Source organism: Myxocyprinus asiaticus, chromosome 27 (assembly GCF_019703515.2).
Source record: "Myxocyprinus asiaticus isolate MX2 ecotype Aquarium Trade chromosome 27, UBuf_Myxa_2, whole genome shotgun sequence".
NCBI lineage: Eukaryota > Metazoa > Chordata > Actinopteri > Cypriniformes > Catostomidae > Myxocyprinus > Myxocyprinus asiaticus.
Genome location: NC_059370.1, coordinates 43462707 through 43476744, shown reverse-complemented (window position 1 = coordinate 43476744; position 14038 = coordinate 43462707). Strand labels below are relative to the sequence as shown.

At 38.0% G+C, this 14038-nt stretch overlaps 1 protein-coding gene across 2 annotated transcripts in view; it reads right to left on the bottom strand.

Annotated features, from left to right (window-relative positions):
* The window catches only part of LOC127418067 (protein diaphanous homolog 1-like), a 154872-nt gene that overhangs the window by 139299 nt on the left and 1535 nt on the right, over nt 1-14038 (bottom strand). The gene's annotated exons all lie outside the window — the stretch shown is intronic.

Genomic DNA, 14038 nt, shown 5'->3' with positions numbered 1-14038 from the left:
ACAAAAGAAGAAGAATGTGAAAGTGTAGATTGACCATAAAAAAGGACTTAAATATTGTTCTGTTTCTCACCCACATCTATCATATCACTTCTGATGATTTGGATTTAACCACTGGAGTCTTATGGTTTACTTTTATGTTTCCTTCATGTGATTTTTGGAGCTACAAAGGTCTGATCACCATTCATTTGCATTGTATGGACCTACAGAGCTGAGATATTTTTCTAAAAATCTTTGTTTGTGTTCTACAGAATAAAAGTTGTCATACACATTTGGGATGGCATGAGTGTGAGTAAATGATCTTTGGGTGAACTATGCCTTTGACCATACGACAGGTTTTTATAGATGCGTGTTGTTTTAAAATGTGAAACTCCAATCGAAACATCAAACAGAAAGCTTGAGCACCTTTATGACATACAGTAAAGCACTGGAGAAAGAGAGAGAATGACAGAATAAAGCCTCACTTCCTGTCGTTAGTACAACCATTACTTCCTGAAACAGCATAAACACACATTTCTAAGAAAAGACAAACACACAAACACCAACAAACACAACCACACACACACAGAACTCTGAGTCAGCAGCTGTTCCAAAAGCTTTTATCATAAACAAATCAACAAACAAACATTTACACCCAAAAACAATTAAAAGTACAGCACCAAATAAAGTCAAAGTGAGTGTCATTCAGTGTTCTTCTTCAGACTGTTTGTTCTTTCATCATCAAAATAAAGCAATTCGTAAAAGTCAAAACATTCTCTGTCTGTCTGTATATCTGTCTATCACTCTCTGTTCTATCCATCCATCCATCCAGCTACCGTTCTATCCATCTGTCTGACTGTCTGTCTATCTACTCTGTCTGTCTGTCTGACTATCCCTCTGTCTGTCTGTCTGACTATCCCTCTGTCTGTCTGTCTGACTATCCCTCTGTCTGTCTGTCTGACTATCCCTCTGTCTGTCTATTCTGTCTGACTATCCGTCTGTCTGTCTATTCTGTCTATCTGTCTGTCTATTCTAAATTCACTTAAATAAGACAGATGGCAACAAACCAACAATTAACACAACAAACACTCACTCTTTTCATCCGGGTTTATATATTATTCTCTCTTAGATGAATCACTCTTTATCTTCAGTTCACTCCTCAGAGTTTCTTTCTCTCTGTTTTTCACGAATAGGACTTTCTCGAGATTTCTCAGACGGCCTTCCAGTCAAATATTATGTCATAATCATTATAACAGAAATGACAAATAACCAGCATCAGATAACATACCGCTTTCTTCCCAGTCTGACATGGATTTTCATCTGAATATTGTTTAAAACATCAGAGGGATTAGCAAGTTTTTTTCAGATTTTAATAACGGTATGTTAAGTGACTGTCTAACTTGGAAGGTCCACTCAGAATCGGCGGCGAAGAAAACTAAACAAAGTCTTATCTAATGCAACGATAGTCAGACATTTTAAATTTAGGGCCCAATGATTTCCGCAATGTGGAAATCACAGACGGAATCAAGTCATATAAACAGAATTACCTATTAAACACGGAATGTCACGGAATTTGACAAAGTGAATGTATAAATGCACAATTAATCAATATTAAAATCACGATATGTCCTGGTGTGATGATTAAACCATAAAATGCTGAGCTTTAATTAAACAAAAAACCTTTTTAATGTCTTGCTGAGCTATGTGCTTTAGCAGTAAGTGAATGTGAGAAGCCACAACTGCATCATTAACATCACATGCGCTCTGTGTCTGTATAAATGACAAAGAGCAGAGCAGTATATGCACGTGTAGCTCATGCAGACTATATATTTATATAATTAAATCATAGCCTTTTGCGATTTAATAAGCAAATTAACCCATATAGCGAACAGCTTTTCCGGAGGCGAGAAGTCGTCAAAACATCCGATTTTCTGCCAAAACACCTAAATTAAAGCTCCATTTCACTAGATGTGTGAAATTGAAAAGCAAAAAAAAAAAAAAAAAAAAGGAACAGAAATATATTACTTCGGTACAGTAAAATGTATTATTCAATGTAATAGTAGTAGAAGTAGTAATAATAATAATAAATATAGCTGCAAGCTGCGATACCGGGGTCAAGCCAATTATCAGCACCATGAGCAGCAAAAGAAGCTTTGTGACATGTTTTTGGTTAGAGTCCGATGAACAGTGTATGAGGAGTTAGAAAAAGTAAACTTTCAATCATAAAAAAATAAAAATAAAAATGTGTCCAGTATGTGGTGCTGTTCTGAAACTGCTCAGGTAGCATCTGGGCATAATGGTTATCATGCAGGAAAGCATTCAAGAGTTATAAGCCAAAATAGCCATTTTTCTATCTCCTGACCAGTAGGGGCAGTGCAGAAAAATGCTGCAGGTAACCTCAGGGCCTAATGGTGATGACACGTACCAAGTTTCGTCCCAATCCCTCAAAGCGTTGTGGAGATACAACCTCAAGTTCAATTTTGCGCGTTCTTTGTCAAATTCGTTGAAGTGCCATTCGAAAATGGTATGGTTTATCAAAATTCTGTGAATACATTTTTGTTATGAGTGCCTCTAGATCAGGGGTGTCAAACTCAGTTCCTGGAAGGCCGCAGCCCTGCAGAGTTTAGGTCCAGCCCTGCTCCAAAATGCCTCCTTATAATCTTCAAGCACTCCTGAAGACCTTGATTAGCTGCTTCAGGTGTGTTTAATTAGGGTTGGAGCTAAACTCTGCTGGACTGTGGCCCTCCAGGAACAGAGTTTGACACCCCTGTTCTAGATGATGCACGCCAATTTTCATGCAAATCGGCCAAACAGTCTAGGAGGAGTTCGGAAAAGTAGGTTTTCAAAACATTTAAAAATGGCGGACAGGAAGTTTGCCATCATTGTTCTCGGCATGAACCACGGAATCTATCAAGACCAGTCTCATGACAGTAGGCAAAAGGAGTTAATAGCTATTAGCATTTTTATAAATAGCATTATAATTTTTGACTACAAGGTGGCACTGTTCCGAAAGCTTTTTTGGTCCCTTCAGAGCATAGTGCCAAAGACACATACCGAGTTTCGTAACGATACACCAAATCATTCGTAAAATACAGCATTTTATGTCTAAATCCAAAATGGCCGACATTGGAATTGTTCATATCGTTGGACTCGCTATACCCCACTGAATCTAATGAGACCAATTTGATGATTTTATGACAAACTGTTCAGAAGTTAAAAGCAAAAATTTGCTTTTTTCATATCTCGTGACCACTAGGTGGCACTGTTCCAAAACTAAGCAGGCACCCACGAGTCATGGTGCCTATGACAAATAATAAGTTTGGTATGAATACGCTAAAGCGTTACAGAGATTACGTCTATTTTGACGTGCTCTTCGTCGAATTCGTTGAAGCGCCATTCGAAAACGGTATGGTTTATCAAAATTCTGTGAATAACTTTTTGTCGTGAGAGCCTCAAGATGATGCAGGCCAATTTTTGTGCAAATCAGACAAACAGCCTAGGACGAGTTCGAAAAAGTAGGTTTTTCAGAAAATTCAAAATGGCGGAAAACTTTTCATGACAGAAAATGTACGTCGAATCGTCTTGAGAAAAAATTATTTTGTTTCTAGGACTCAACAGTTCAAAAGTTATTAACATAAACGTGAGTGCAAATTTGGGCAGTTGGTGGCGCTAGAGGGTTTGAGGTAGAGACACCAAATTTGCTGTGGTAACAGATCAGACTGTCCTCTATCTGTGTGCCAAATTTCATAACTTTCCCGCAAGCGATTCTATTGGGTTCAAGAGCGGAAGAATAATAATAAGAAGAAAACTAATGAAAACAACAGGGGTCTTTCACCTCTTCGGGGCTTGACCCCTAACAATAATATCAATAATATTTATATTAATAATAATATTTAAGCAATATCTCACAAGCAAGAGTTTCATCACTGCTTTCATTAAAACTGTGATGCTCTACTGTGCAGCTCTGTATTTGACCAAAAAATAAATAAATAAATACTCCAATGTTGTGTTTTTGAATGTGCTGTGAGGATCAATATAGAAGCACTTGAAAAGTTGAAAAGTAATTGTACTGTTTTATTTATTTATTTTTAAATCCCCTTTTCTTCCAATTTGGAATGCCCAATTCCCACTACTTAGTAGGTCCTCGTGGTTGCGCGGTTACTCACCTCAATCCGGGTGGCAGGGGACAAGTCTCAGTTGCCTCCACTTCTGAGACCATCAATCCACGCATCTTATCACATGACTCGGTGTGCATGACACCGCGGAGACTCACAGCATGTGGAGGCTCATGCTACTCTCTGCGATCCACGCACAACTTACCACACGCCCCATTGAGAGCGAGAACCACTAATCGCAATCATGAGGAGGTTACCTCATGTGACTCTAACCTCCCTAGCAACCGGGCCAATTTGGCTGCTTAGGAGACCTGGCTGGAGTTACTCAGCACACCCTGGATTCGAACTCACGACTTCAGGGGTGGTAGTCAGCGTCTTTACTCGCCTTACTTGAATTAATTTGATTAGACAGCTTTTTTTTTTTTTATTTAAATTTAACTTTAAAACCCAGAATTTGGGGAAAAATTTAACGGATTTCATAGGGCCCTACATATGCGTCTCTCACGGCTCTGATATGCAGGTCCATTTAAATGAGACTGTGTTGCACTCCGGTCTATTACTGTAGTAACACAACAGAATGTAACAACAAAACGAGCTGTGATACATGCCTTAGGCGGCTCTTTAGGGTGAAAGCACATGATTCGCGGCGCCCTCGCGGCTTGAGAAACTGATCAGCCATACAGGAAAATTTATCAGCCGATGCAGATAATTTAAAAAGTCAGAATATCAGCCGAGTTATTGATATATCACTAGTGAAAAGCACCATAAAAGTACAGTTAAAGTACAGGGAATATTTATTCCCTTATTCAAATTTTTGTCATTTTTGGAGCTCGACGACTTCAGTCTCTATTATGCAAACAAGCACACTGGACATTTTACAAAATTTCTCCTTTTGTCATATGCGTTTGGCATGCCATGAGGGTGAGTAAATGACAGAATTTTCACTTTTCACATGAACTATTTGTACCTCTCCTTAGTAACCATATGAGATTTACATGCTCAAAACCTCTCTTCCATGTAACCCTAACAGACACACTTCAGAAGTTTCTGTCAGTCAATGTGACGGATGACTGTATCAAACTGGTTTGTGATTCTAATCAGACACTGGAGGCAGTGAAGCCTGCTCAACTGAGTCTATTTGAGTGTCACTTATCTGTGGCATCTTGCCTGTAAGCTTTAGAGCAAAGGTAAACACTTTAAAGTGCATTAGCAACCCATTTTACTTCTGTATGCGCATATACATACAATATTTTCAAAAATACAAAAAATGCAAAGTTAACAGAGTCCATTTGATCATTCACTTCCCAGACACAAATGAAGTTTAAAAACACGTGGTCTGTTGGACATTAGGTTACCTTAGGGTTTGACTTATGCTGTGATTGACAGCTGTGTGCAATGGTGCATGGTGGGTAATGTAGTTTTCCACTTGACCTTTCAAACACGCATGAGACACACACGGTTAGCACTTTTGTGAACTTTGTAACTAAGTGTTTATCCATCCTGAGAGGGCAAACTCAGCTCTACCTGTCCAAAACACTGACACGGGGGACACTGAACCCTGCCAAGAGATTAATGCAGTAATGCAGGTTCATGGTTATATGCAGAAACGCAAACCTACTGCTCGGTGAGCCGATATTCCTTAGTCAAGACGGAAACATTACAGGTGTCACAGGTGTCAGTTAAGAGTCCAAAAATATCTGGAGGTGTTTGTTTACAGTACTGTTTTAGGGCTGACAATTGCAATAAATGGGTTGGGGTTAAAAAAACAAAAAAACAAGTTCGGCTTTAGACGAGTGAATCTCACAAAAGCTGTCAAGAAAGTGTCCATCAATTATATCCTAAAGAAAGAAAAAAGGAATAAGAAATTAGGCTATACTTTGCTGAAAGAAAATTAAGGCTTTTTTTTTTTTTGTGTGCATATTTTTAAAACTTGTATAGCATTGTGATATTATTTTCATGACAATTAAACACATTTCTCCCAGAAAATACTTATTACTACAATGCAAAACTTCTCACTCTCTTTACTATAATTCAAATTAATTTTTTGTCAGGTTTGACTCACTGTTGCAAAAACTGGTTTAGAAAATACCTTAAAGGGATAGTTCACCCAAAAAAAAAGAACATTCTCTCATTATTTACTCACCCTCATGATATCCAAGGTGTGTATGACTTTCTTTCTTCAGCAGAACACATTTGAAGAGAAATAGAAAAATATCTCAGCTCAGTAGGTCCTTAAAATGCAAGTGGATGGTGATCAGACTTTTGAAGCTCCATAAAAAAACAGACAGTAAGCAGAAATGTCATCGATACGACTCCAGTGGTTAAATGAATGTCTTCTAAAGTGATACGATCACTTTTGGTGCGAAAAAAGTTCAATATTTAAATACTTTTAACTCTAAATCATCACTTCCGGTCAGCCACGGCATGCACATGTGACGTAATCGTGTTGGCATTTGAGACATGCGAGAACAGATGCACGTGCAACACACATGGAAGAGCAGCGCTGTTTACAACTGAGGAGGAGGAACGTTGTACAGAAGCTTCATTGGTTTTGGTTTAGATCTACAATTATCCGTTACTCTCAATGGTGCATTTGTGTGCTTATCCTGGATGTCTCAACCGAGAGAAGAATGTGAGATTGCGTCCGTAACATGCCAACACGAATACATCACACAAGAGACTATGTAAACTCAGCGCTCTCGTGAAGCTTACCGGAAGTGAGGGATTATAGTTAAAAAATACTTAAAAATGTAGCTTTTTTTGCACTAAGAGCGATCATATCATGTTAGAAGACATTAAGCGCTGGAGTCATATTGATGATGTTTATGCTGACTGTCTGTGATTTTGGAGCTTCAAAAGATAAATAAAATTCACTTGCATTTTAAGGACCTACGGAACTAAGACAGCTTTCTAATTTTCTTCAAATGTGTTCTCTGAACATGCCACACAACTTCTTGTTCAGTCACTTGTCATAACTAGACTGGACTACTGCAACACTCTCATTGCAGGCCTCCCTGCATGTGCAATTAGACCCCTGCAAATGATCCAGAATGCAGCAGCACGTCTGGTCTTTAATCAACCAAAGAGAGCGCATGTTACACCACTCCTCATCTCTCTCCACTGGCTGCCGGTTGATGCACGTATCAAATTCAAGGCTCTGATGCTGCATACAGAACAGTCACTGGGTCTGCTCCAGCATACCTAAAATCATTTCTGCAGAGCCACGCGCCCACTAGAAGTCTGCGGTCGGCTAAGGAATGTCGCCTTGTTGTACAAACACAAAGAGGCACCAAAACACTTTCCCGGACTTTCAGCTTCATCATACCACGTTGGTGGAATGACCTTCCCAACTCCATCCGTGACGCTGACTCACTTTCTGTTTTCAAAAAATGGCTAAAAACACATCTTTTCCATGAGCACTTAACAAGTCACTAAAAAAATAAAAAATAAAAATTCTTGTTGCACTTTAATCTGTTTTGAATACTATTCTGATGCTAGTGAAACTTTGTAATATGGCACTTTTCGTCCCACTGTCTCCTTAAGATGATTCGATTATGTTTTGGATAAAAGCATCTGCCAAATGAATAAATGTAAATGTAATGTTCTAAATGAGGTCTAAATGCTATAAAATATGCCCAAAAAGGCAAAAATTGTGAAGTATGAAAGAATGTTTATATATATAGTACTGTAATAAAGTAATGAGAATTACCGTTGAGAATAAAAAATAATAATACTAATAATAAAATAAAAAACTCAAAAGTAAAATGTGTCCGGATGCATTTAAGTAATGAGATGTATGAGATTTTGAGGGGGAAAATGTGTGCTTCATTTTCATCTTAATGCTCCAAAAAATAAATAATAACTAAATAAATAAATAAGGGGCATCATTTCCTTTATGCAAAAGGAAATGTGTTTTTGTCGTTGTTGTGGGGTGGAGAAATGTGACCTGGACATGATGTTATTTGTTAAATTCACCTGGCTGCTACCAAGTAAAGCTCTGAAATGAACCGTGTTTTTATCTTTAACAAGTCAAGTTATTTTTAGTATTCTGGTAAGTGTCACGGCTCAGACAGCAAGCACATAACGCCAAACAACTTAGTTGTGCAAACACAGACGTTGACTGAATTTCAGCTTTCAGCGAATGAACGATCCGCTTAAAAATAAGATCCCCTTCTGAAATAAACTAACAAAAAACACCACAAGTGCTACGACCAGAGGGGTCGTACATGACGTGAAACATTATGTTGTTTACAGACAAAACAAAATCTAAATCTTATCACAATATCATGTGTACTCATGCTCCCTTGGGATGAGCAATAATCATAACAAGCACATTAAGTCGAGGGGAGAGGATGTGACATCATCAAACAGACACGCTGGACTGCGATGTCTCGACAGGGGAGAGTTGTAAGTGGTGACCTGTGGACACGGCCTTGTTCGGCATCATTTTAAACTGGTACAATCTCTGTCACACACACACACAGAGCGGTCAGATGTGCCTTCCTAACCAAAATACGACCTTTCACCCATTACAGAACACCACCAGAGGCAGGTGTGTGTGTGTGTATTTTAATATCCTTGCTACAGGGCGAGTATGAAAACATTCATCTGGCAATACGACACAAGGACAGTTCACTACAGACCCGAAGCACACCCTAATGTGTAGCATACACTTTCACTTTTTTTCCCGATTATTATAGAACAACATCTGACGCTGCTCTGTTTCACATCAAGGATAATTAATAACACAACTTGGGAAGAAAAAAAACCCATGAATCTCTATAGTGTCTTCACATGTTTTCATGTTTTAGAGTAACTGGTCTCAGTTATAAATAGAGATTGACCACTATTGATTTTTAATGAGAGATATGGTACTGATTATTTTTGTGTTTAAGTGTCCGATAACTGATATGCATAACCGATTTTTAATTCTTGTTTTATTTCTGCTTTTAGGCACATTTAAAACTTAATAATGTTTCACTTACATCTGATGGACTGCTTATTGCAGTCTACAATAATTCATTTGAATATTTTTAGTTGCAAAATACATTGTTCAAAGCCCCTCACTTAATAAACCCAATATTAAAGGGGTCATGACATGAGGAATCAAATTGTCCTTGATCTTTTACCATAGCAGAGGTCAGGGGGTCTGGGTAGCTCAGCGAGTATTGACGCTGTCTACCACCCCTGGAGTCGTGAGTTTGAATCCAGGGCGTGCTGAGTGACTCTAGCCAGGTCTCCTAAGCAACCAAATTGGCCAGGTTGCTAGGGAGGGTAGAGTCACATGGGGTAACCTCCTCGTGGTTGCGATTAGTGGTTCTCGCTCTCAATGGGGCGCGTGGTGAGTTGTGCGTGGATCTCGGAGAGTAGCATGAGCCTCCACATGCTGCGAGTCTCCGTGGTGTCATGCACGACGAGTCACGTGATAAGATGCGGTCTCAGAAGATTGACGGTCTCAGAAGCGGAGGCAACTGAGACTTGTCCTCCACTACCCAGACTGAGTAACCGCGCCACCACGAGGACCTACTAAGTAGTGGGAATTGGGCATTCCAAATTGGGAGAAAACGGGATAAAAAATAAATAAATAAAAAACATAGCAGAGGTCAGTGTACTATAAAAACATTCTGCAAGTTTCAGAACTCAAAACTTCTCTGCGAAAAGAGCATTTGTTGAAACCAAGCTACCAAAACGACTTCTCTACTTCCTCCACATTGTGATGTCACACTGTGGTAGACATTTGCATCTGACCGCCTCCACAACAACACATCAACGCCTACTTTACCATATTACTTCTGTAGACCCGCCCAGTAACGTTCAGCAGTGAGATGACAGGTCAGTCAAGAGCAGAGAGCCAATCAGAACAGTGGGCGTTTACTGTCAAGTCTTAAAGGAGAAACAGCACCAAAATGGAGCACTTCTGACAGAGGGTCAGACTGAGGGTTAGGGCTGAAACGATTAGTCGACGTTATCGACAACATCGACAATACAAATATTGTCGACAAAAATGTTCGTCGAATAGTCGTTTGATCTCATTTAAAATAACGTGAGATCACATTAAACTCTAATGATGATGCGCTAGAGCAGCACTGCAGCTCACGCCTGACTGAGGAGAGGAAGAATTACACAGATCACAGTCTAGATGCATCCCGATCTAAAAGGGGAGAGATTGAAACTGCACCCGGCTGAGACACACTCTGTCGTGGGATTGCTCGTTAAGATACATTCATACATTCTTATATTTAAGATACATTCTCTTAAAGCAAGTCTAAATATCTTATATGTTGCTTCTCAAATAAATATATCGTTTTAAGGATTTTTAGACAGTTTTAAATGGAAAACAAGACAAAAAAACTTGATAACAATAGGATTTTTTGCAGTGAATTTCTTTACTGAATTAAACTTAATAAAGTGCACTAGTGCTAATGATTAATCGTGGCAATAATCGGCGAAAAATAATAATTGTTAGATTAATCGATTATCAAAATAATCATTAGTTGTAGTCCTGAAAATGACCACGATTTACCACTATATGACTGTCTGTATAAGTGAACCTCAAAGAACATATTAAAATATTTATTAAAAAAAAGGCATGTCAAGACCCCTTTAAAGAACCGCTTAAGTGGAAGTGTAAATATCGATTAAAAATATCAGTCAAACCGATTATCGGTCTATCTCTAGTTATAAACAGAAACTGAAGCAAAACGCATATTCTTAACTTACATAAACTGAATTCGGAAAAGTCTAAAATAAAAAACATATTTACAACATTTACAAAATTCACAAAAATATAAACAAATTGTTACTAAATATGACTGTTTATTACAATAGTGGTCTCTGTGTGACCGAAGCTGTCAAACACTTTATTATTTTAATTCACCTCTGACATATCCCTTATAAATATGCACTATTGTAACTATAGTTTCTGCCAAAAATACAATTGTTAATACAGTGAAACTGTTGTAACTCTGTATTATCCATCATTGTCAAGAAAAAAATAAAATAAACAAATAGATGATAGCGTGTGAAAGGAGATCCCATTTACACTTGTACGATTTTACAGTAGTAACAATTAACGCTTTCAAATTAAAATTCGAAATTCAAATACTTGTCGAATTTAAGACAAAAATGCACATTCGAATGCTAAAACTGCATTCGAATTTTGGATGTGTGCCAAGCACTGACGATGACTTCAGGTCGATCACATTCTTGCGCTAAAAAGGCTAGACACAGCGCAATAAATACAGTTTAACAGAAAGCAGGTGTCTCAAGATGTTTTTTTAAAGTTATTTTTAATTACACACAGCATCTAAAACAGCGCTCCTGCACGCGATGCTAAATAAACAAAAACAAAGCGAAACAAGATGTTCGTCTAGTGCGCATTTACAAAGAAAAACAAATGGATGGTTGCAACAGCGCTCGGTGTGAACAGCCCCTTACAGCTGGTGCGTCTTGCTCTCTTATAAGCATTTCTCAGATTAAGCAATGAGTTGTTCAAATGCTTTGTCAGGAAAGATGTTCAACTTGGAAACGTGTCTCGAGATCCTTGCGTTCGGTTCCAGTCTGTTGTGTTTCGTCTGATTGAACAGCACCTGGCCTGTGCTCATAGTCTGAGCCGCTTCACCACCGAGTTCAGCCGAATACCACTGCTATCTGGGAATATTGCTACCCTACATACAACTGTACTGAATAAAAAACAATGTGGAATTTCGCTGTTATTATAGCTTGTGTCTGCGGTGTATACTGTGGCATCAGTGCAAGTGTAACATCATGTGGACTGCCTACTGAATCATTTACCCCTCTCGTTTTACTTCTGACTTAACATCTGAGAATATGGAACAACAAACTTTTTATTCATTTATTTTTTGCACACAAGTTGAAAATGAAATGCTCTTTTTTAACAGCCAGGAATGTTCTTTGCAATAATATAGTGCTGTATGATTTATGTATTTATTGCGCCCTCTTGTGGACAAAGGAAACAACGTCAGTTTAAGAATCAGCTGACTTTAAAATTTGAATATTATTCACATTTTGAAAATATTTAAGGTAAAAATTCGAATTTAGCTTCTCTGTTCAATTGACAGCCCTAGTAACAATAACTGCAGTAACTAAGGCATTTCTGCAGTTAACATGGTAAAATTTTGCTTTAGCATGGTAGATTAAAGGGACTTCCTCTCAGCCAGACAGAAACTCCACACATATGTACACAGAGTGATGGTTTATGGTTTCCTCCCATTACAGCATCTTCTTGAGTATCACTTTAACACAACAGGTGTGTTTGGGACTCTATGGAAACCCTTTCTGAACACTGGAAGATCAGTTTTCCTTGAAAGGAGAGCTATATTTGGAACAGCGCCGTACTCATCCTATGTATGCATTACATAGCATGTTGCATAATGCATTCCACTTTCTGTCAAATAATTGTTTGTATGCAGTATATACTGTGCAGTATGCTAGTATTTCATTTTCTCCCTGACTCCGTCACAGAATTCCCTCTCATTTCACTGTTCACACTTTTCCAGTTCACCGACTTCCAAGCAAGCTCAGCTGTTATAGAGTCACCATGTTATTTACTCAAGGCAACAAAATTCCTGTCTATTAATTTTTTCTTACTTTCGATAGTCGGTGCAGATCTGATAACATTGAAAGAGCGAGTGACAGCTTGCAGCTTTTCCGGCGAGAATGTTTCACAATGAAACAATGTTACATTCAAAAACAAAAACATACAAACTGCAACAAAGTGACTCTTAAATCAATTTTAAACTCAGTTACACTTAGAATGCTTCCTGAATGAAACAATGTTACACTTGAGGCTCTCAAACTAGAGCTGCACAATTAATCAAATAAATAACAGAGATTACAATTATAGCTTCCACAATTAACTAATTGTGAAATGTACTGTATACTCATGTTTTATTGCAATGGCTGAGCATTGTAGCCAATCAGACAAGTCTGTTGCTCTTTTCTGTGTATGATTTGTTCAGAATTTGGTAAACAGCTTAGTTTTTTATGCTTCTAAAAGGGCCAAAGTTGGCTACTAGTCCTGATTTACTGATGCATACACAGCAATAAAGCAATTTCTTTGCTTGTTTTGGATGTGTAGTCGACATAAAGAATGGCATGCAGTTGATCCACCCACACACAACAAGTAATAATAATGCAAATTCTATTAATCGAGAATAATTGCAATTGCAAATTCACGGGAAAGAAACGACGATTATTATTTTTGTCATAATCGCGCAGCACAATCTCAAACTGACACAAACTTAAAATACTTTTACAATGAAACGATGTACTACCTCAAATGCTTTCAGAATGAAACACTGTTTCACTTTGAGAATCAAGCTATGTTACACCTCACAATGAAACAATGTTACATGTCAAATCTATAACAAAAAAGTACTGTGATGGTAAGTCATGTTATCAGATCGTAATACCACGGTGCTTAATTGGTTTTACGGATTAATCGGTGCCGGCTGATAGGTGCTTTTTGGATCGGTTATCTGCAAAAATGTATGCAGATTGTTTCCGACAGTTTTTTGTTTTTGAATTATTACTATTATTATTATTTTTCCTATTTAACTATTTATTTTATATATATATATACACATACAGTACTTTGCAAAAGTTTTAGGCACTTGTGAAAAATGTTGCATAGTGAGGATGTCTTCAAAAATAATGGCATTAATAGTTTTAATTTATCACTTAATGTCATACAAATTCCAGTAAACACAAAAAGCTAAATTAATATTCGGTGGGTCCACCTTTGCCTTTAAAACAGCACCAGTTCTCCTAGGTACACCTGGACATAGTTTTTCTTGGTTGTTGGCAGATAGGATGTTCCAAGCTTCTTGGAGAATTCACCACAGTTCTTCTATCTCAATTACTTCTGTCTCTTTATGTAATCTCAGACTGACTCGATGTTCAGTGGGGGGCTCTGTGGGGGCCAT